Source organism: Sapajus apella, unplaced genomic scaffold (assembly GCF_009761245.1).
Source record: "Sapajus apella isolate SASKATOON/1434 unplaced genomic scaffold, GSC_monkey_1.0 scaffold21, whole genome shotgun sequence".
Lineage (NCBI taxonomy): Eukaryota > Metazoa > Chordata > Mammalia > Primates > Cebidae > Sapajus > Sapajus apella.
The window spans coordinates 7,178,999-7,200,625 of NW_022436961.1; positions in this window are offsets into that span (position 1 = coordinate 7,178,999).

Genomic DNA, 21,627 nt, shown 5'->3' on the forward strand with positions numbered 1-21,627 from the left:
TTTGATACATTTAAAGTATAGTAATTAAATCAGGGTAATTAGCATGCCCATCAACTCAAACATTTGTCTTCATGTTGAGAACCTTCAATATTCTTCTTCTAGTTATTTGAAAGTATTTATTATTGTTAGTTATATTCATCCTACAGTGATATAGAGCTTATTCCTCCCTTCCCTCCCTTCTACCTACTGTTTCTATGTTTCTAGCCTATTTCTAGTCTCTGTTCTACCTTTTACTTTTATAAGGTCAACTTTTTTTTTTTTTTTTTTTTTTTTTAGCTTCAACATATGAATGAGAACATGCAATGTTCAACATTCTGTTCCTGGCTTTTTCACTTAACATAATGCCTTCTGGTTTCATTCATGTTGCTATGAATGACAGGATTTCATTCTTTTTATGTCCGAATAGTATTTCATGGTATATACACCACATTTTCTTTATCTACTCATCCATTGTTGGATGCCTAGGTTGATTTCACATCTTGGCTATGGGGAATAGTGCTGCGGGGGTATAGAGGTCTCTATACTGATTTCCTTTTCTTTGTATAAATTCTTAGTAGCAAGTTTGCTGGATCATATCATAGTTCTATTTATAGTTTTTTGAGGAATCTCCATACTGTTTTCCATAGTGGCTATACTAGATTACGTCCCCACCAAGAGTGTGTAAGAGTTTCCTTTTCAATGCATCCTCCCCAACACCTATTATTTATTGTCTTTTTGATGATAGCCATCTTGACTGGGGTGAGATGATACCTCATCATGGCTTTGATTTGCATTTCCCTGATGATTAACGATGTTGTTGGCAATTTGTATGTCTTCTTTTGATAAATGTCTGTTCAGATCATTTTCTCATTTTTAATTGGATTTATTTATTTATTTATTTGGTGTTGCAGTGTTTGACTTCCTTGTACATTCTGGATATTAATCATCCATTGTATAAGTTGTGTTCAAATATATTTTCCCATTCCATAGATTTTCTTTTCATTATGTTGGGTTTTTCTTTTGTTGTGCAAAGGAAACTTTTTAGTTTGATGTAATCCCATTTGTTTGCTTTTGCTTCTGTTGCCAGTGCTTTTCATCTTACTCATAAAACATTTTCCCAGACCAATGTCCTGAAGTGTTTTCCTTATGTTTTCTTTCTAGTAGTTTAATTTTTTCAGGTCTTACATTTAGGTCTCTGATCCTTTTGGGGTTGATTTTTGTATAGGGTGAAAAGTGAGGGTTTAGTTTCATTTTTGTGTAAATGGATATCCAGTTTTCCCACCACACTTTATGACTGCCCTTTCCCCAATGAGTATTATTGGCATCTTTGTAAAAATCACTTGGCTGTGGATAGGTGGATTAATTTCTGGGTTCTCTATTCTGTTCTATTAGTCTATGTGTTTATTTTTATACTAGTACCATGTTGTTTTTATTACTTCAGCTTTGAAGTATATTTTGAAGCCTGATAGTGTGATGCCTCCAGATTTGTTCTTTTTGTTCAGGATTGCTTTAGGTATTTGAGGTCTTTTGTGATTTTAAACAAATCTTAGGGTTTTTTATTTTCTATTTCCGTGAAGGATATCATTTGTATTTTTAGATGGACTGCATTGAACCTGTAGATTGTTTTGGATAGTATTGTCATTTTAACAATACTAATTCTACCAATCCATAAGAATGAGATGTATTTCCATTTGTTTGTATATGTCTATGTGTAACCATATGAATAATTTTACATCAATGGCCAGATAGAGGAAATGTGTAATATTTTCTTAATACACATGAGAAAACTGTCGATGGCAGATTGTAGTTACAACTGATGAATATAATTATGTGAACATCTACTTGACATATCCTTTGTCATTAATGAAAGGTATACTGAGCACATACTATATTACATAGCTTGTAGACTTTTTGAGAAAGTGCATAATTCACGTTTAAATATTTTTTGGTAAAAATAACATTTTTAGACAGAAGAGATGGACACACAGATAATTATGAACAACATTGAAATCAGGAACTACATTTGATAAATATTAAAACTAAAAGTGTGTGGAAGAAATTAGACATCATCTTAGATTCTATAATGATAAAGATAAGGAAAAACATAAGATTGTTTATATTAGTGTTTACAAAAACACATTTTGAGAACTGAGAAACACAAGAGTATAATAAAATACTTATCTTGTAAGTGGGCAATGTATATTGATAAGTTTACTTAAAATTAACAGAGAATAGGTCTTTAAAAAAGGCCCAACACAGTAAGATATAGCTTTCAAACGAAAATGGTATATTCAATGGGAAAGAAGGTGACAATATTAAACTATCTGAGACTGTGCTCTTTGCACTTTTTTGTATCCCAAGAAAGGGCTTATTGCAAAGAAATAACCTTCCCCAGGTGATTTTCATAAGACTAGCAGATTTACCCTCTTTTTTTTTTTTTAACCTATGACTAGGTCAGAAACAGACTGTCTATATTCCCATTCTTTGCCTCAAAAATAATAAGCTATACTGTTTGTACTCACCAATCAATTTGAAGAAAATACCTACTAACTTGTTGTGACTAGACTTCAGTCAGCTGTCTCTCCTTCCTCAGGGCCTTGAACTCTGGGCCTCCCTCAGCCTGAGCCAGCATTGCAGTGGGGAATGGGGAATGTTTAGGGTCTCTTTTATGGGCTCTCCCAAGAATCTGCTGACCTTAATTTAAGGAAAGGCATTCCTGCTTAACAGTTCCATTGCTTTACCCTTTTATTCCACTCTCATATACCAAGTTTTTGTAGGCATATTTATTCCTCTTTATGACAGAAAATCCCTTTCTGCTGAATCTTATGGTCTGAGAGTTTTCCCTTTTGTAATTTTCTTAATTTATTGTAATCATCTTTTTGAATAAAGTCTCCTTCAATAAGTCTACATTTTTAAAATTTTACTCAGAAAAAAAAATTTTAATGAGAAGAATTAATGGAAAATAAAATAATAATATGATGAAACAAAAGCCTCCTAAGCATGTTAAAAATTAAATTTTTGGGAAAGCACTAAAGCAGTGTTTACATAAAGAATGTAGAGCTAAAAGCACAATTATCAAGAAAGAAGAAAGGTGGAAGGTAAATTATTTTCACACTCAAGTCAGAAAGACAGGAAAAACATATCAAACCCGAACAAGCAAGAAACAAGAATATAACCAAAGTAAAAGAAGATATAACACAATTTGGATCACAAACGGTAAAGAAAATTGGCAAATGGGAAGCTGATTCTTCCAAAAGATTATTAAGACATACAAACTTCTGTGAAGGCCGACCAAGAAGATAGAGGGAAAATTTGCTAACAGGTAAAATAAAGAATAAAAAGGTAGAAGTAGTTACAAATTAAAAACTAAAAAGGAAGAAATAACTATTGACATTTTAACATGTATTGTGAATTACTGTAAGTAATACATTTGAAATCCAGATGAAACTGGTAAATTCCTTAAAAATACTGATACAATTTTAAAAGATAGACGTGACAAGGGAAATTAGTTTCAGGTCAATTAACCAAAACAGCATAAATGAATGATTGAGACTGCATTTTCGTGGCCTCTGACTTGCAGCAAGTATTCTAATTAGGTAGCTAAATAAAATAATAAATGAATGGATGAAGGATGATACTCAGCTGCCCGCTGTGATACTGAATGGAGGTACAGAGTGATTTCAGAGTACTGTTGTGACGGTGATAATGCATTGGAGGGAAATTGAAATGGCTGAGATTGGAATGGCCAAGAAAAGGGGTTAGAGAAATTCCAGGCAGGAAGAGGAATGATGTGGCATGCAGGCGTGACAAATAGTTCTAAGATTTAAGACCTTTATAAAAACAGGCTTTGAGAAAAATGTTTGTGCAAACAAGCACCATCACCACCACCACAACAAAACAGATTTCCTTTTCATCACTCACTTTAATTTTGGGATAACCAAAGTAAACTTTTCCTTTTTGCCTTTTCATGCACTGCATCCTAAAGTCAATGTCCATAATATTAAAAGAACAGAATTACTGAGAGCAAGACACTTTTGGGCAACATTAAAAAGCCTGAGGGAAATCTTAATAAATAAGGAAAGAGAGATAATGAAGGGAATCCTTTTCTTCCCATTGCAGAATGACAATTGGCTCTCTATGCAAAAAGTGAGCTTGGAGAGAGAAAAACACTGTGGTGACAATAACTTTTAGGAAATTGGTTAACAGGTTTATCATCATAAATTTCAGACAAAATTAAGCAGAAAACAGTCTAGTGGCATGGTACATTGTTAAGACGGACATTCTTAATGGGAACCATATCAAGGCATTCAACTCCAGTTGGGAAATGTGACAGATCCAGGAGGCATGAGTTCCTGTGCCTATGCCAGTTCCCAGGGTGCACAGCTGGCCTCGGACACTGAGAATATGCACATATGCCAAAGACCATGATTTTTTAAAGGAAAATATGGATTCTCCTTCTCTATATTTTAGGTTTGGGTTTTGATGACTTTGCTTTGGCTGTTGAAAAGCCCAAGACAAGGCCAGGCACAGTGGCTCATGCCTGTAATCCCAGTACTTTGGGAGGCCCAGTTGAGTAGATGACGAGGTCAAGGGATCAAGACCAGCCCAGCCAATATGATGAAATCCCGTCTCTGCTAAAAACACAATAATTAGCTGGGCGTGGTGGCACATGCCTGTAGTCCCAGCTACTCGGGAGGCTGAGACAGGAGAATTGCTTGAACCCGGGATTAGGAGGGTGCAGTGAGCTGAGGTCGTGCCACTGCACTCCAGCCTGGCAACAGACTGAGACTCTGTCTCAAAAAAAAAAAAAAAGAGAAAAGAAAAGAAAGAAAAGCCTGAGGGAAATCTGAATAAATAAGGAAAGCACTAGGGAAACCAAGATCCGATTTGGTCTGTGGTTGTGTTTGGGTTAACTCCTATATTTAGTGTCTCATAACTAATGTTGGGGAAGAGAAACATCTTTTCCTCCCCCATCTAGGTTCATAGCTTAAGTCCTGAAACAAAAGGCAAACTAACCAAAAACCAATCATGTCAACTTATTTAATATGCCTATGTGACATGAGACCTTTGTAAGGAAATGAAGGCCCTAAGAAACAGTTAAACTTGTGTTGTATTTACATGTTCAGTTTGATGACAAGTGGACAGTTGTAAAGAAATATAATTGGACAAAGAGGTGTGATCTAAGGATAATGAACTGGGGGATACTTAACAAGGTCTATTTGTTCAGTTTCCTCTCTCTGACCCTGTGTCTTCAGAGGCAAGGATGCTCCTTGCCTTTACATACAGGGAGAGCACCTCTCTAATGAGGATTTCATACCCTCTTCAGGGAAGGTCAGAAAATCCATTTTGGATTTTATGATTTCCTTCAGGAGAAGGTGAGAATGACCCTCCTGCTTCTACTGTGTTCACAAAATCCTTCAGCTTAAAATATTCAATATTCCAATGTGCCATATTTTGGGATAGCATGACCTAAACCTCATTGCTAACTTTGTCTCCACAGCTCTCTTTTCTCTCCCATGACCAAAGTGCTCTTCAGGGGATATTTTCCCAATTCCCCAGCTTCACAGAAGTCTTAGAATTTAATTTTGTTCTCTGTAGCATCTGCTCTTTTTTCCTGACTTCTCTTCTGATACTAGATTAAAAATCTTTTTTTATTTCGTTAATGTTTATGGTTTTAGAGCAGAGATGTGTGAGGTTAAAGGATTCAGGCTGGAAACAAAAATGTCTACGATATCAAAGATGGTCTAATCCTTAATTCACTAAAGGTAAATGACTGCTTTATGCTCTGCATTTGGTGTCTCAGTCATGACTGACTTTGCTTCTCTAGAAACATCTGCACACTTAGTCTGGGCAGCTTGCTTTACCAAATGCTGCTTCCTTTTGATCTGTAAAATCCTGAATCCTTTATGCCCCACTTGAACTCTACTCAGGCAAATCTTTAATTCACTTTGCTTTAGTTTTTCCACATGGACCAATTTTTAGCACTTTCTGCTCTCTGGAGGAAGGTACTCTTTTATTCTATCTTAGATTTATCTTTTGACATCAGAGCCTTTACTGTTGCTGACATTAGGTCAAATATTCTTTCTAAAATCTGTAGGTAAGTTAAATATTTGAAACAAGTATAGATAAATTGTTAATATAATAATGTATAAAAATGTTATGCAAATAGATGAGAACAAGACCAAAAAGAGAAAAGATAGACTATAAATGCATAAAATACAAAAGATAATGCAAACGTGAAATATTAATGACTCTAGTAACCACTGAAATGTAAATAAAAATATTGAGAATAGCTTTTTTCTCATAAATGAACAACAAATAAATAAATTTTATTAATGTTGGAGGGTACTTTGAAATTGTTCTTCTTATAAATTCTATGAATATAAATTACACAAAACTTCTTAGGAAGCTATTTAGTAATAAGTCTTGATAACACTAAAAATTTTTATCCCTTTTAAGTAGTTTCTCCCCTACTAAAAGTTTATTCTAAGAAAGTAATCAGAAATGTTGCAAAAGACTAATGCATAAGCATATTCATTTATTTTAAAATATTTAAAAAGAGCAAATGTGATGAATAGAAGAAGAGTTAAATTAGTTAGGATCCCACCAAAGAAAGTAAAATATGATTCCTTTTTGAACATTATATTTATAAAGAATCTTAATGATGTGAAAAAGTACTAAAATATTAAGTGAAAAAGCAGGGAAATATGAGATATACTGTAAAATCTCAAATATACCTGTGTCATATCTCTGTGGCTCCTATCCATCTTGTATTTCTTCTATGCAGCTCATCTATTCTCATTGTCTCTGCTTAAATATGGGGAGTTGATTTCTTCCTCTATTGACATTCTTTTGTTTTATTTAATTTAATACCTCTCCCTACTTTCTCAAGTATGAACAGAAGGTTCCAATAGTATAGGTTTTTAATAGAAGGGCTTCACATTTTAGTCAGTCATCATTTAGTCACTTATAAAGTGTTTACAGATTAAAAAGCAATGTGTCAAAAACAATTCAAGTCCCAGCAAGTTAGCAGTGAAGAAGATAGAGAGAGTTATTACTCTAAGAGGATTATATGCAGGTATATGTGGTGTGTGTCTGACGGGAGAAGGGTGGAGACAATACACATAAAAAATTAAAATGTTGAGAACAAAGAAGTGATTAGAAAGATATAGAATATGATAGTAATAATGAGATAGCTAGAGTGTGGGGTTGGCTGGAAGAGGTCTCTTTGAGTAAGTGATATTAGGTTTAAAATGTGAGTAATGAGCAAAGGAAAGGACATTTGCTAAGAGTTTGGAATGGTATAGTAAAGGAATGGAAAGAGGGTTAGTGTGTCTATTGAAAAGGATAGTAGAGAAAGATGGGTCTAGAGAACTGGACAAGGGTAAGTTTATCGACCATAGTAAAAAGTTGGGTTTTTAGAAAAATAATCAGAGGCTATTGGAGAACTAATAGCAGAGGAGAAATATGATCTGAGTTATTCTCAAGAATATCTTGAGGGCATTGTGGCAAATGCACTTTGAATGAAAAGAGTGGAGACAGGAAGAGCTGGTAGGAGAGCATAGCAATAGTTCATGCTAAAGAAAACAAAGGTTTGGATAGAACCATGACATTGGAGAGAGTGAAATGCAGTCGATTCAGACTATATTTTGAAGTCTATCTTATGGGGCTTGGGTCTTACCAGTGACTTAGATGTAGAAGGTGAAGAGAAGAAAGAAAACCAGATTTCTGGCTGGAACAACTGGATTGTTAGTACATTGTGCATAGCTACAGAGGGCATAGATTTGAGGATTTGGTAGCATCTACTAACAAGAAAGAAACTGATGCAGGAGAGAAGACAGTGACAAAATGAAGTCCTTCATAAGACATCTAGGGATAGAAACCAGGGTTCAAGTGAAATGAGTTGTCTAGGATATTAGTAAATGCACATATTTCATTGAGATGGGCAAAAAGAAAGAACACTGCTCTTTCTTTTAAAAGGAGTTCTTGGTAGAAATGATGAATAAATGAGATAACCTATCTAATTTACCTACCAAATCCACATTGAGGTTATCAGATGCATATAGGGTATAAAAAGAGGGAGGTTGGACAATTTGATGAGAAACGTATAAAACAATCCTCTAAGATTGTGGAAAATAAATTTAATCAGCAAAGTGAGACAAAGTCTAATGATGTTGAGTGCCTGTTTTAGAATTCTAGTCTAATCTGAAATTTGAGGTGAGTACAGTCACCATGGCCCTGTGACTTTTCTCCCCATTGGCAAAATTCAATGGACCATGTACAAATGTTGAATAAGTAGATGCTCGAGTTTAAATAAAATTGAAGCTGTGTGGGATAAGTAGGGTGGAGAGAAACAGATTGGGGGTGAATTAAAGAGGGAAAGTGTTCACTATGAATTCTAGACTGGATAAGGAGGAAAGGGAGGAAGGTAAGGAGGAAAATGAAGAGTGAAAATGTGGAAGTGTCAATAGACATAAGACTTCACTGAGGACATAAAATTGGAGTTGGAGTAAGTAAGGTAGAAGAGTAGAGCATGATTAACCTTTAAACAAAGAGTTTGGTGAAATGTAATCACTGATGATTACTTTAGAATTGGGTATCGGGTAGGATAAAAGGTAACACTAATGTGTTCAAGAACTGAGAGGCCATCTACATAAGGTTTAGTCTCTAAAAATTAATACTAAAAGTGTGGCAGGGAGAAAGTGAACAAGATGCTGAAATTATAAATTAAGGATGGGGAGTGATTAGAAGATCTGCAATGAAAACAACATAGTAAGAGATGGTAAAACCTGATGACATTTGCAATAATGGGGCCCTGAGTTTTGAAGAAGAAAGTCAGAAAGGCAATTTGGAAACATCTGTGGAAAGCAAGTGGCATTCTTACCTAAATCTTAGGACTTGAAGTATATAGATTATGGGGAAAAAGACAATCTATACCTGAGATGTTGCAGGCAAAATAGTATTGGAGTTAGTTTCAGTTAGTGTCCAGAAGATGAATTTTGAGAATGTGTTTAGGGTTGTGGGGCTTGATGGCAAATTCTGAATTCCAGAGTGTCAATGGAAGAGCTTGGGAAGGCAATGAAAGATGAAAGATTAGGAGTAGTACAGAGAAGCACTGCAGTATGAAAATAAGAAATCATATGATGAGGCTTGGAATCCACAGGTGCCTAAGGATAAATACATCTAAGTATAATATAAATAATGTTTCTTAGGAAGTGAGTTCCCTGCAGTAGTAGTGCCCTTCCACTGGGATGGTGGGAGGGATTTAAAGGGACCTGGCCAGGGTGTCAGGAATGTTGAGGCAAGTCATCATGAAAGAAGCAAATGACAGTCAGAGTGGGTTATTGCACAGGGTTCTGAAGCATTGAGGTTGAGGTGGTTAAAAAACCAAAGTAGCAGAAACAGGAAAACCAGTGTGAGGACCCTAATAATAATAATGTATTGTATTTACAGGCACATTTCATTTTATTGTGGGGCTCTTTATTGTGTTTCACAGATATCGTGTTTCTTACTAATTGAAGGCTTGTGGCAACCCTGCGTGCAGCAAGTCTATAGATGTCATTTGTTCAACAGCGTGTGTTCAGTTAATGTCTCTGTGTCACATTTCAATAATTCTCAAACTATTTCAAAGTTCATTATTATTATATATGTTATGGCGAACTCTGATCATTGATCTTTGATGTTATTATTGTAATTGTTTTGAGGCACCATGAACAGTGCCCATATAAGACAACTAACTTAATCAATAAATGTTATCTGTGTCCTGATTGTTCACTTGACCAGGTATTCCCCATTTCCCCCTTTCCTCAGGCTTCTTCATTTCCTGATACACAACTATGTTGAAACTAGGTCAATTAATAACTCTGCAATGGCTTTTTACTGTTCAAGTAAAATGAGGAGTCACACATCTCTCATTTTAAATTAAAAGCTAGACATGATGAAGCTTAGTGAGGAAGGCATGTTAAAAGCTGAGATATGTTGAAATCTAGGTCTCTTGTACCAAATAGCCAAGTTATGAGTGCAAAGGAAAAGTTCTTGATGGAAATTAAAAGTGCTACTCCAGTGAACCCATACATGATAAAAAGCAAAACAACTTTATTGCTGATATGGAGAAAATTTTTGTGGTTTGAATAGAAGATAAATCAGCCACAATATTATCTTAAGTCAAAGCCTAATCCAGAGGAAAGCCCTAACTCTCTTTAATTTTATAAAGGCTGAGAGAGGTGAGGAATCTGCAGAAGAAAAGTTGGAAGCTAGCAAAGACTGATTCATGAGGTTTAAGGAAAGAAGTCATCTCTGCAATGTAAATGTGCAAGGTGAAGCAGCAAGTGCTGATGTAGGAGCTTTAGCAAGTCATCCAGAAGATCTAGTTAAGCTCACTGATGAAGGTGGCTACACTAAACAACAGATTTTTAATGTAGACAAAACAACCTTTTATTGAAGAAAGATGCCATCTAGGACTTTCACAGCTAGAGAGAAAATATCAATGCCTACTTTCAAAGCTTCAAAAAACAGGCTGATTATCTTATTAGGAATGAATGCAACTGGTGACTGTAAGATGAAATCAATGCTTATTTGCCATTTTAAAAACATACAGTCCTTAAGAGCTATGCTAAATCTACTCTGCCTGTGGTGTAGAACTGGAACAATAAAGCCTGAATGGCAGCACATCTGTTTTCAGCATGGTTTACTGAATATTTTAAGTCTACTGTTGAGACTTACTGCTTGAAAAAAAGGACTATTTTCAAAATATTACCTCACTCATTGACAACATACCTAGTCACCCAAGAGCTCTGATGGAGATGTATAAGGAGGTGAATGTTGTTTTCATGCCTGCTAACACGGTATCCATTCTGCAGCCCATGGTTCAAATAGTAAGTTTGACTTTCAAGTCCTCTTGTTTGAGATATATGTGTTGTAAGACTCCAGCTGTCATAGATAGTGATTCCTTTGATGGGTAACTATGTATCAAATGGTAGAGTAAATTGAAAACTTTCTGAATACAATTAAGAATATTCATAGTTTATGAGAGGAGGTCAAAATGTCAACATTAACAGGAATTTGAAAGAAGTTGATTCCAATGCTCATGGAAGACTTTGAGGGGTTCAAGATTTCAGTGGCAGAAGTAACTGCAGATGTGATACAAATAGCAAGAACACTGGAATTAGTAGAGCCTAATTTAGGGAGATGTGACTGAATTGCTGCAATCTCATGATAAAACTTGAAGAGAGGAATTGCTTTTTATGAATGAGCGAAGAAAGTGGTTTCTGGACATAAAATATACTCCTGGTGAAACTCCTATGAACATTGTTGAAATGACAACAAAATATTTAGAATATTGCATAAACTTAGTTGATAAAGCATTAGCAAGGTTAGAGAGAATTGACTCAAATTTGGAAAAAATTCTACTGTGAGTAAAAATGCTATCAAATAGCATTTCATGCTACAGAAAAATCTTTGAGAGGAGGAGTCAATTACCGTGTCTAACTTTACTGTTGTCACAGCCATCCCAACCGTCAACAATCATCACCCTGATCAGTCATCAACAGCCATCAAAATTGAGGAAGACCTTCCATCAGCAAAATGATTACAGATTATTGAAGACTCAAATGATTGTTAGCATTCTTTAGCAGTATTTTCTAAAAAAGGTATATACATTTTTTCAGACATAATACTATTGCACATATAACAGACTATAATATATTATAAACATAACTTTTTCTATGTACAGGGAAACCAAAAAAATGTTTGTGACTCACTTTATTGCAACATGTTTTTTATTTCAGTGTTCTGTCACTGAACTAACAATTTCTTAGAGGTACGTCACTATAAGCTTTTTCTAACTATTTTACGTGCATTAATCCATGTGGTCCTTAAGTCTCTAACGAAGGTGTTTACATTTAATCACAGTCTACAGATTTTAAAACTGAGGTACAAAATGGTGAAAACTGGTAGAAGACACCCAGCTAAGAAATAGCAGTGTTAGAAAGGAAACACAGAGCCTGTTGTCAGAGCCCACTCCTGCACCACCCCTCTGGGCTACAAGTCAAGAAGTGCCAGGTACATGTTACCCAAGCCAGAAACTATGGAAGCATTTCAAAGCCCAAGTTCTTCCTCATTAGGTTAATCACCAAGAGCAATTGGTTCTGACCTCTAAATAGCTCTTATTCTGTTTACTTTTTTCCCATCCACACTACTACCATTCTATACCAAACCCTCATCACCAGGATTACAGCAATTACTTCTTAAAAGCTTTCCTTGTACGTTACCTTGTCCCCTCTAAGCAAAAGTCTTTAGTGCTATTAGATCTTTCAAATGCTCAATCTTACCACATCACTTTCCTGCCTAAAGCCTTTCTATTGCTTTTCACTGCTCTTGGGGTAACGTCAGCTGCATAGTAAACTATTAAAAGTTCTCCATGATTTCATGTCAGCTTACCTCTCCAGCTTTACTTCTTTCATCTCAGAGATTCTATATAATATATACCTTAATGCTGCTACTAGACTTGTTTCAGTTCTTCTCCAGGTGTGTAAACATGTTCTCTCACATCTTGGCTATTTTATAAGATGTTTCCTCTGCCTACATGCCACCCTGCTCTTATCTTCTTCTATATGTTAAGAAGTCTTCATAACGGCTGCAATGCAATGACGAGATATCTAAAGTATCCCGTAAATGCTCTAAGGGCTCTAAGTTACATGTTTTCAAGATTCTATCATTCAACAGACCACTGGGACAGCTAAATACTATAAAAGAGAGTTTTATTAGTTTGCAAGCCAGGACGATACAGTCTATAGGCATCTACATAAAGTGCTCTCTCTTTGAAGAGAGGAAGAACAAGTTGGGTTTTATGTCTCACAGGGCCAGTATCATACATATTCAGCAGGTTTTGGAGAAAAGCTATACATATGTGTTAGGGGAGCCAAATGCATGCAGACTGGGTAAACATATATGTAATGCTACCCATGTTTACATTGGGTCAGAGTTTTAGCATTAAAGTGAGATGGAATTTAGCTCTTTATGTCAAAAGATGAACTATAGGACACAAAGACAGTTCGTGCACAGCCTCCATAAGCTGGCTGAAACCAGCTGAAGGTCTATAGTTGTTTATCAGAAAAAAAAGAATGTTTGTAAGGCTGGTCCTGTGTCCAACCAGAGTTTTAGTGGTCTGGGTTATAAATCAGACCTGATAGCTCCTATTGTTAGGGAGTTAGAAACAGATGTTTAGAAATTTGCTATACAAGCAGGTTTCTGAATTCTTGACCTATAGGTAACTTTGTTTCCTTAACTTTTGGGTCTGTCTCAGTTGATAAAGGGGCATTTATTTTGGCCTCTTATATTGCAGTTCTAAGAACCAGCCTCTTTCCATTCTGCCATTTTTAGAGTGTTGGCTTTTATCATTATGCTTATCACTGCAGGAGCCCAGATGGTGTATATAGCCTATGAAGAAGTCACCCAAATATTCTTTAATGAAAGGACCTGTTGGTCCTAGTTTTGGAAATACCCTTAGTAGACAGCCTTCACCTTTCAACTTTTTTAGGGATTGCCTTGGTTGCAGAGAGCTACATTACAAAAATTCAAGACGTTTTTGGGGTGGCCTATGTGCAACTACTTACTGATACAGGTGCATAAACACTTGGCCATCTAGTCCCAGTCGGGGACAATTCTTAAGGGCCTTTCTTACACCAGAGTTCCTGGTTGGCTAAGGCATTATATTCAATCTCTTAGTTTCTCTGATCCAGAATCTGCTGTTTTTCTTTCAAAAGGTTTTACTTCAAGGGTATTCCTAAACATCCCACATGCTAAACTCTATCTGAGAGTCTACTTCTGAATGTCAGTCGTTGGTACCTCAGCGGTCAAGACAACAACAAGTAAGAGTGCATTTTTGACCTGGATCACTTGCTGCCAGGCTAGTGATGAGAATCCCATTAATGGAAGTAGACAGTCCCTGGCACAACTGGTGGTCAATTGCTAGAACTCTTTCCAGTGGTGAAGTAGGTTGGTATATCACTGAAAGAGAATGTACTGGCTTACACAATTCATAAACATTGGAAAAATATAAAGTAATAACTCAAGAACAATAGAACCAGACGAAGTGGCATGTGCCGGTAGTCCTAGGTACTCTGGAGGCTGAGACGGGAGGATCCCTTGAGGCCAGGATTTCAAGAACAGCCTGGGCAACATAGTGAGACCCTGTCTCTACACAAATAAATTTGAAAAAAAAAGCCATTCATGGTTATACTACTACTGACAAGCATGGTTATCACAGCTACTCAGAAGGCTGAGGTGGGAAGATCATTTCTGCCCAGGAGTTCATAGCTGCATTGAGCTATGATCACACCCTTGCACTCCAGCCTGGGCAACAGAGTGAAACCCTGTCTCAAAAGCAAACAAACAAACAAAAAATGATACTAAACTAATTGAGCTTTGGAAAAAGGTAATAAAAAATTGAAGGGAAATTGATAGTCAATTGAAAGATAAGGGCAAAAGCTAATGTCCTTGCTGAAGGCAGATAAAGATACTCTCACCTTTTCCAAAAGCAGGGTAGAGACCATTGTGAAACAGGCCTAGGACTTAATTTTCATAGTAGCAGGATTCTGCAAGTAGGTCTCTTTAAGATTTCTCAAAGGCACAGGACTTAAACTCTGCACTTCGTGTCTCCTGTGTGAGACAGCAGCTGAGCTCTCTTGCTCAACCTTTACAGCTGGTAATCTGCTGTATACCTCTGAGCATTTGTAATCTTCCCGGAGCATGTGCAGTTTGGGGGTTAGCTTAGTTTTTGAGGGGATCTTATAAGCAGAATGGAGACACCCCTCTTTAGCTCAGGCTCTTTAAAGGATTCTTCCTCTTCACTTCAACTTCTATCCACCTGTGTCCAGTAAGACTGAGGTTTTCTTCCTGATTTCTAACTGTCCAGCACCATGTGTTCTTGGAGGAAAAGCTATGCAATAATGGGCCTCACCCAATGTGATTCCCTTTTCTCAATAGTGAACTTTCCAAGTGTCTTTCTGCCTTTGGCTTCTTTTCAGTGACTTTGAGTAGCTGCTTTTTAAATATTTTGCCCAGAGCTTATACGGAAAGGATTCATTTCATTCCAGCTACTCCAATATTATTCAAAGGAGAGCTCTCAGTATTACAGTTTTCTGAATAAGAAAGAAGTAAACCATCCACTCATCACCACATAACACAACTTTCCCTGGCTAAGTCCTCCTCAATATTTAGATTTGAGATTAAACATCCTTGTCCATATGCAATCTGCCTTCCTGAGCTTTAGAGGAGGTTAGGTCTACTCACTTCTGATGTATCTTCCTATCGTTCCCTGTATGCTCACCATGACCACATTCATCGTGATTTTTTGAAGTGATGTTTTTAATGTCTGTTTATCTGAATAGACTAAAAATTCTCTGAGGATAACAATCATGTGTCTCATGTTTTTTGTTGTATCTCAGGGCCTCCCACATGGTAGAAAATGATAAACATGAATGAAAAAGTGAATAAATCCAGATTGATAGGGAAAGTCACATAGTTCAGGATTACAAAATAGAACAGAAAGAGAGAAAAGGCTTTCTAAGCCTTGAACACTGACGTTGCCCCTACCAACTGGAAGTAGCTCATTGGACAGCTCTTGAGTATCTACTCAATCTCGCCTTTGAGATCCTCACAGGATCCCACAAAGACACCCATGTGGGTTGAGGCCAAGGTTAAAAATAATCAGGGGAAGGTGCCACTGAGAATGTCTGTGTTTTCTCCAACAATTTTGGAACTTCTTTCCCATAAGAGAAAAGCCAAGCCTGGGCAACATAGGGAGGCCCTATCTCTACAAAAAAAAAAAAAAAAAAAAAAAAAAATAGCCAGGCATGGTGGTGCATGCCTGTAGTCCCAGCTACTTGAAAGGGTGACGTAGGTGGATCATTTGAACCTAGGAGTTTGTGGCTGTAGCAGTGAGCAATGATTGAGCCACTGCACTCCAACCTGGGTGACAGAGTGAGACCATGTCTGGAAAAAAAAAAAAAAAAAGAGGGAGAGAAAGGCCAGACATCACTAGATAAGAGAAAGTCCAAAGGTCTTAAATGCAAAGCCAGGTTTCTCTGTTAATTGTCCTCCTCCTAATAAACCAATCCAGTCAGCTGCCAATCACCTACATACTCTCTAAACAGATATTAAACTCTTCATGTTTTGAGAGTATTTCTGACCTATACCTTTTGTGTTTTAGTTTTTGTTTGTCAAGTTAGGGGTTGGTAAATATATATATTTGTATTATATCTTCAAATATTGATAAATGAGCCTTGGGAAATAAAAACACTTCAGTCAGTGCCTATAATCTATTAAGGCAATTAATCAAACACACACTTTGTCAACCTGTTCTTGTTCTGTTATGTTTTATGACTCTATTATTATTTCACCAACACAATAAAAGGAATTAATCTTTATTGCATGGAAAACTTTGGGAGATAAAGAAAAGAAACTTAGCTGCCAATCTCCATATTGTAGTTCAAATCAATCATCTGGCAGATTGGATTATTTTTAATGGTAATACATTCATTAGGCCTTATTGGAAACATTTTAATGAATGATAGGATTTCCTCGATATCGGAATACAGATCTGTCACTCAGAATGAACTTGCTTGACAACTCAGATGCCCTTGCATTAGCTCTCTTCTGTAATAGGATTGAAATTCCTCAGAAATCAATAGTTGAATAACAGTTACTTATTTGCAGGAATGCTCATAAGTGCCTTGAGAGAGGCATGTAGGTAAACTCAGCAGAATTTTTCAAATCTAGAAATAATTAATACTAAAGGGGATTTAAGGTTTCTCAAGAGGACACTTATACACGAAGGGGTTCATTTGTTTATAGGCCTAGCTCCTCAGACAATTGGATTATTTCTCTGCATCTAGTGCAACATGGTCATAGACACCCATAAAAATAAGCACTTCTCAGTGGATTAACGTGTACTTACTGAGCATCTAGTATGGCATGAACAATCAATTAGGCTCCATGGATCTAGAAATAATTAAAACATGTAGTCTCTATGGACAATGTACTTTAGTTGGGAAGACTCTTATGGGAGTACAATGTAAGTTCATTGTTTACACCAGTATACGAAAATTTCTAGCACACTGATGTGGACATGTGTGTCAGTCAAGTGCAAAAAGAACAGAATTGGAATATATTGCGGACCTGAGGGATCTTCTAGACCCAGGAGGTGGGTTCAATGTGTCATGTGGGCCTAGGAGTTGTGGAAAACCACTGTAGTCCTGCTGAGGATCTTGCAGAAAAGTTTTTAAGTGATTTCGCACATTTTCTCCTCTCTAGTATGATTAAGTTTCAAATTTGAAAATTCTACCAGGATAAACCTATGTGAAAATCCTAGTTTCAAGATATATGTGACTTCCCCTACATCGCTTCTTCAAAATGACTCTGCTTTGTCCTAGAAAATGCCCTGAACCATCCATCAGGTCCCTGGGTAACCTTTCTGAGCAATTATTTCACCTTTCTGAGTCTCGGTTTTCTCCTGTGATGAAGAGAGCACCAAACTACAGAGTCATCATGGTCTCTTATTGTTCACAAGTAGTTTCATGACGAGTTATTTACTTTTCATTGAGTAGAAAATCGGCATCAGAAAACCCAGCTGACCTTCTCTTTCTGTTTGATGGCTCCATCTCTGCCTTTCAGTCAGTGCCCTGCCCTGTTTTGCTCGGCACAGGCAATTTACCCATGTTGCTGAGAGAGGGTATGGAGGTGAAGGGAAGTGTTCTGTTCTAGTTAGTTAGTCAATTCTAAATTTTTAATGCCATTCCTGTTCTCCTATCACCTTGAAGTTGTTGGATGCCAGTGGGTATTAATAAAGGATAAGTTTCATGAGGTCAGTGGGAAAGTCTCCAAAACATTTTCCATGGTTAGCCAGGCAGAAAGCTAGGGGAAACAAGGTTAGGAGAAAAGAAAGAGTGACAGGAAATAAATGTTTAATTTAATCCTTGATTCTCAAGTATATTAAAAAGGAGAAATAGTATAATTGAGAATTCTCCTCACAGAATTAAGTCTACAATAAATTCATATGTTGGAGGACCAGTCAATATAAACAAGGTTTACATTGAGTTGAAAAGTTCACTTTAGAACAGAAATGTTTGGACTTGTTTTATTTCCCTTAAAATTAATCTTCTGCAGAAAAGAACATTTTGAAAGTGGCAGAAAAATGCAAATCATCTCTAATCCAGAGGTTCTGCTGTAAACTACCTCTAGAAAGTCCAAGGCCTGGTTCTGTGACTCAAACATGAAAAGGAGTGATGATCCAAGGTAGCAAGACTCCCAAAGTTTAAAGCATACAGTGGCTTCCCCAAGGGTGCTGCCTGTTTCCGGGCTGTTTATACCACAATTGAGTCAAGCTGTTTGATATGTGTTCTCGTCACTGAACTGAAACCAGGAGACAATGTCACAAAACACATGTGGTTGGGGCAAATCTGATTATTTATTAACCGTATTAACAGGCTAAATAAGAAAAATCACATGATCATGTCAATCGATACAAAAGAAGGTTTTGACACAATTTAATATCCATTCATGATAAAAACTCTCAGAAAAATAGGAATAGAGAGTAGGTTCCTGAGCTTATGAAGAACATACCCAACTAAACTACTGCTAACATTACAGTTGGTAGAAGGTTGAATGTCTTTTCCCTAACATTGAGAACAAGGCAAGGATTTCCACTCCCATTTAACATAGTGCTGGCAGTTCTGTTCAGTGAAATAAGGCAAGAATAGGTGATAAAATGTACATATAGATAAAACTGTTGCTGTTTGCAGATGACATGACTTTCTACATATTAAATCCCAAAGAATCTACAGAACAAACCTCTTAGAGCTCACAAATTAGCTCAGCTAGGTCACAGGGAACAAAATAAATATATAAAATTCTAATCAACATATGTCTATATGCTAGTAACAAAAGTGTGAGCCCCGTAATTGAAAACACCGTACAACTTACAAGCTAAAAAAGCAAATAAGACAAGTATACATTTCACAATATAAGTAGAAAACTTGTGTGCTGAAAATTACAAAATGCTGATGAAAAGAACAAAAGGAAATCTGGTAAGGAGAGACGCCCTGTGTTCATAAGTTGGAAGGCTCAGTGTAGTAAGGATTTCAGTTCTCCCCAACTGATACACAAGTTTACCATAATTCCTATCAAAATATCAGGAAGATATTTGGTGGATATAAACAAGAATACTCCAAAATTTACATAGAAAGTCAAAAGGACTAGAAGAGATAAAGCCATTTTGAAGAAGAATAAAGAGAAATGATTCAGTTCCTATTGTATTAGCTACAGTAATCAGACTATGGATGACTAATGAAGGTAATCAAAGTTGTGATTATGTGATGGGAGCTAAATCAATGGGATGAAGCAGAGGACCCAGAAATAGCGCTACACAAATATGCCCAACTGATATTTGGCAAAAGTGAAAAACAGTTTAACAGAGAAAATATAGCTTTTTCAAGAAACTGTGCTAGAACAAGTGAGCGTTTCTGAATTAAAAACAAAAGTAAACTTCAACATAAGTCTTATACCTTAGACAAAAAACCAACCCAAAATGGACTATGGATTTGAATGAAAAACATAAAACTATAAAACTTTTACAAAAAAGTATGCAAAAATCTTCAGGAGCTAGGGCAAAGTGAAGAACTACTAAATGTGACCCAAAAAGTCGGGTTCATAGAAGGAAAAATTAATAAATAGGCCTTCCTCAAAATTAAAAAAGAAGCATAGGAAAAGATGCTAAACATCATCAGTCATGTGCAAAATGCAAATTAAAACCACAGCAAGATACTACTACACCCCAATCAGAATGACTAAAATAAAAGCTACTGACAATACCAAGCGCTGGGTTTAACCTGAGCCATAGAGAAATTGAGAAATTAATGAAATGTGCAGGTCTGTAGATTAAATCCTGCAGTCAGTTCAATGTTAATTTCTTGATTTTGATAATTGCACTGTGTTGGCAGGAATCTGGGTGAAGTTTATATGGATATTTTTTACACAGTTAATCAACCTTTTTTTTCTTTTTAAGTCAAAAGCTATTCACATATAAAAGTGTAAAAAGTTTTAAGTATTTTAAAATTCAAATTGATGCTGCACAAAATAGAAGAGAAACATGGACTTGTCATTTGTTTATTGTTCGGTGAAATCTAATGCCTAAGTACCCTTCCTCCATTAGGATAGCCAAGCATCTCTCACTGGCAGAGACAGGCTGATAAACTGTGGACAGCCTTACTGGTATATTGCAAGATGCTCATTTCATACTGGGGAGTGGCAGGTCTATTTTGGAAGTTTGGGGTTTTGTTGGTATGATGAAGAATCGTATGATTTTGAAGAACTGAGTTGTGCAGCCTCATAAAATAGATTTTAAGGCTGAGAATGATTCTAATTTGTACACTCTTCAACCTATTTAAGTTGTCTTCTTTTCATTCCATGGAAAACTTCCAGCTCTGAGCGGGTTGCTGTTCTAACATATGTAGGCAGTGGCTGTTTAACACATCTTGGTCCGAGAGTGGAAGAATCCGACATCCTCAACCTGTCATCTCTATGCTTTGGTTTCATTTATTTTTCCAGTCTTCCTCTTTGTTCTGTGGGAATAGCAGCAAAGGCAATGCAGTCTCTGGCAGCAGTCAAAGTGGCCTAAATATTAGTGATAATTGTATGGTACAGTAATTGCAAATAGCGGTGATTAATTCTTACAATAATAGCTGTCTTAAGAACAATTGATTTCCCTTCTAGTCATGTTCAAGTTTCCCATGAGAAAGCTTTAAAATGGTTATTATTATTAGTTTAAGCTTTGGGGAGAAAAGGGAAGATGAAAAGAATGGTGATTACTTTGGAGTTGTCAGCACTGATTCTTCATTAGTGTGGGGAGCAAGGGCATTCACGGCAATGCAAGTGGAAGTAATGTCCTACCTTGAAAGAAAATCAACCTGACTCTCAGAGCAGAGGGAAGCACAACTCAGTGAATGTGGATCTCACAATCACAGCCATAGATGTCCTTAAAACTGTGATGACACAGCACAGAAAAGGAAGAGACAAACTCCTTCTCAGCAATCACTCTCTCTTGCAGAAGTATTTTCCAGCACTGTGCAATTTCATTTTGAAACCTTCCTGCTATAGCCACCTAGGTATTATTATCTCCATTTAATATACACTAATGGACAGAAATATGAGACAGTCAATTGCCTCTTTTAGACCACTGAAGAAGTCAATGTTGAATCTGGAATTTAAGATTAAATAGCCATGACTCCCATTTTTATGATCAGATTAAGAAGCAGTACCAAAATTTCAGGGCTAGTTTCCCTCACTGCCTTCCACCCCCTTCTTCTTGGTTAAGCCATATGTTAACACCAGATAGAATTTTTCACCATGTATTCAGTAGTCAGCTAAAACCAATCAGTCTATCACATATTAATATGCAAACTTCTCTCAGCGTTAAACATCATAGTTTTAGTTTGCTACCTCTCCAAATTGGGAAAAACAATTCCTAAATTTATTCACTAGTGTCAAACGTTTTTGAGGAAAATCACTAGATTTCTGAGCGGGATGTGTGTGCATGCATAAATTAAGTAGTAAAAATTAATGTTTTATTTTTAAATTTTTCATTATTTATTT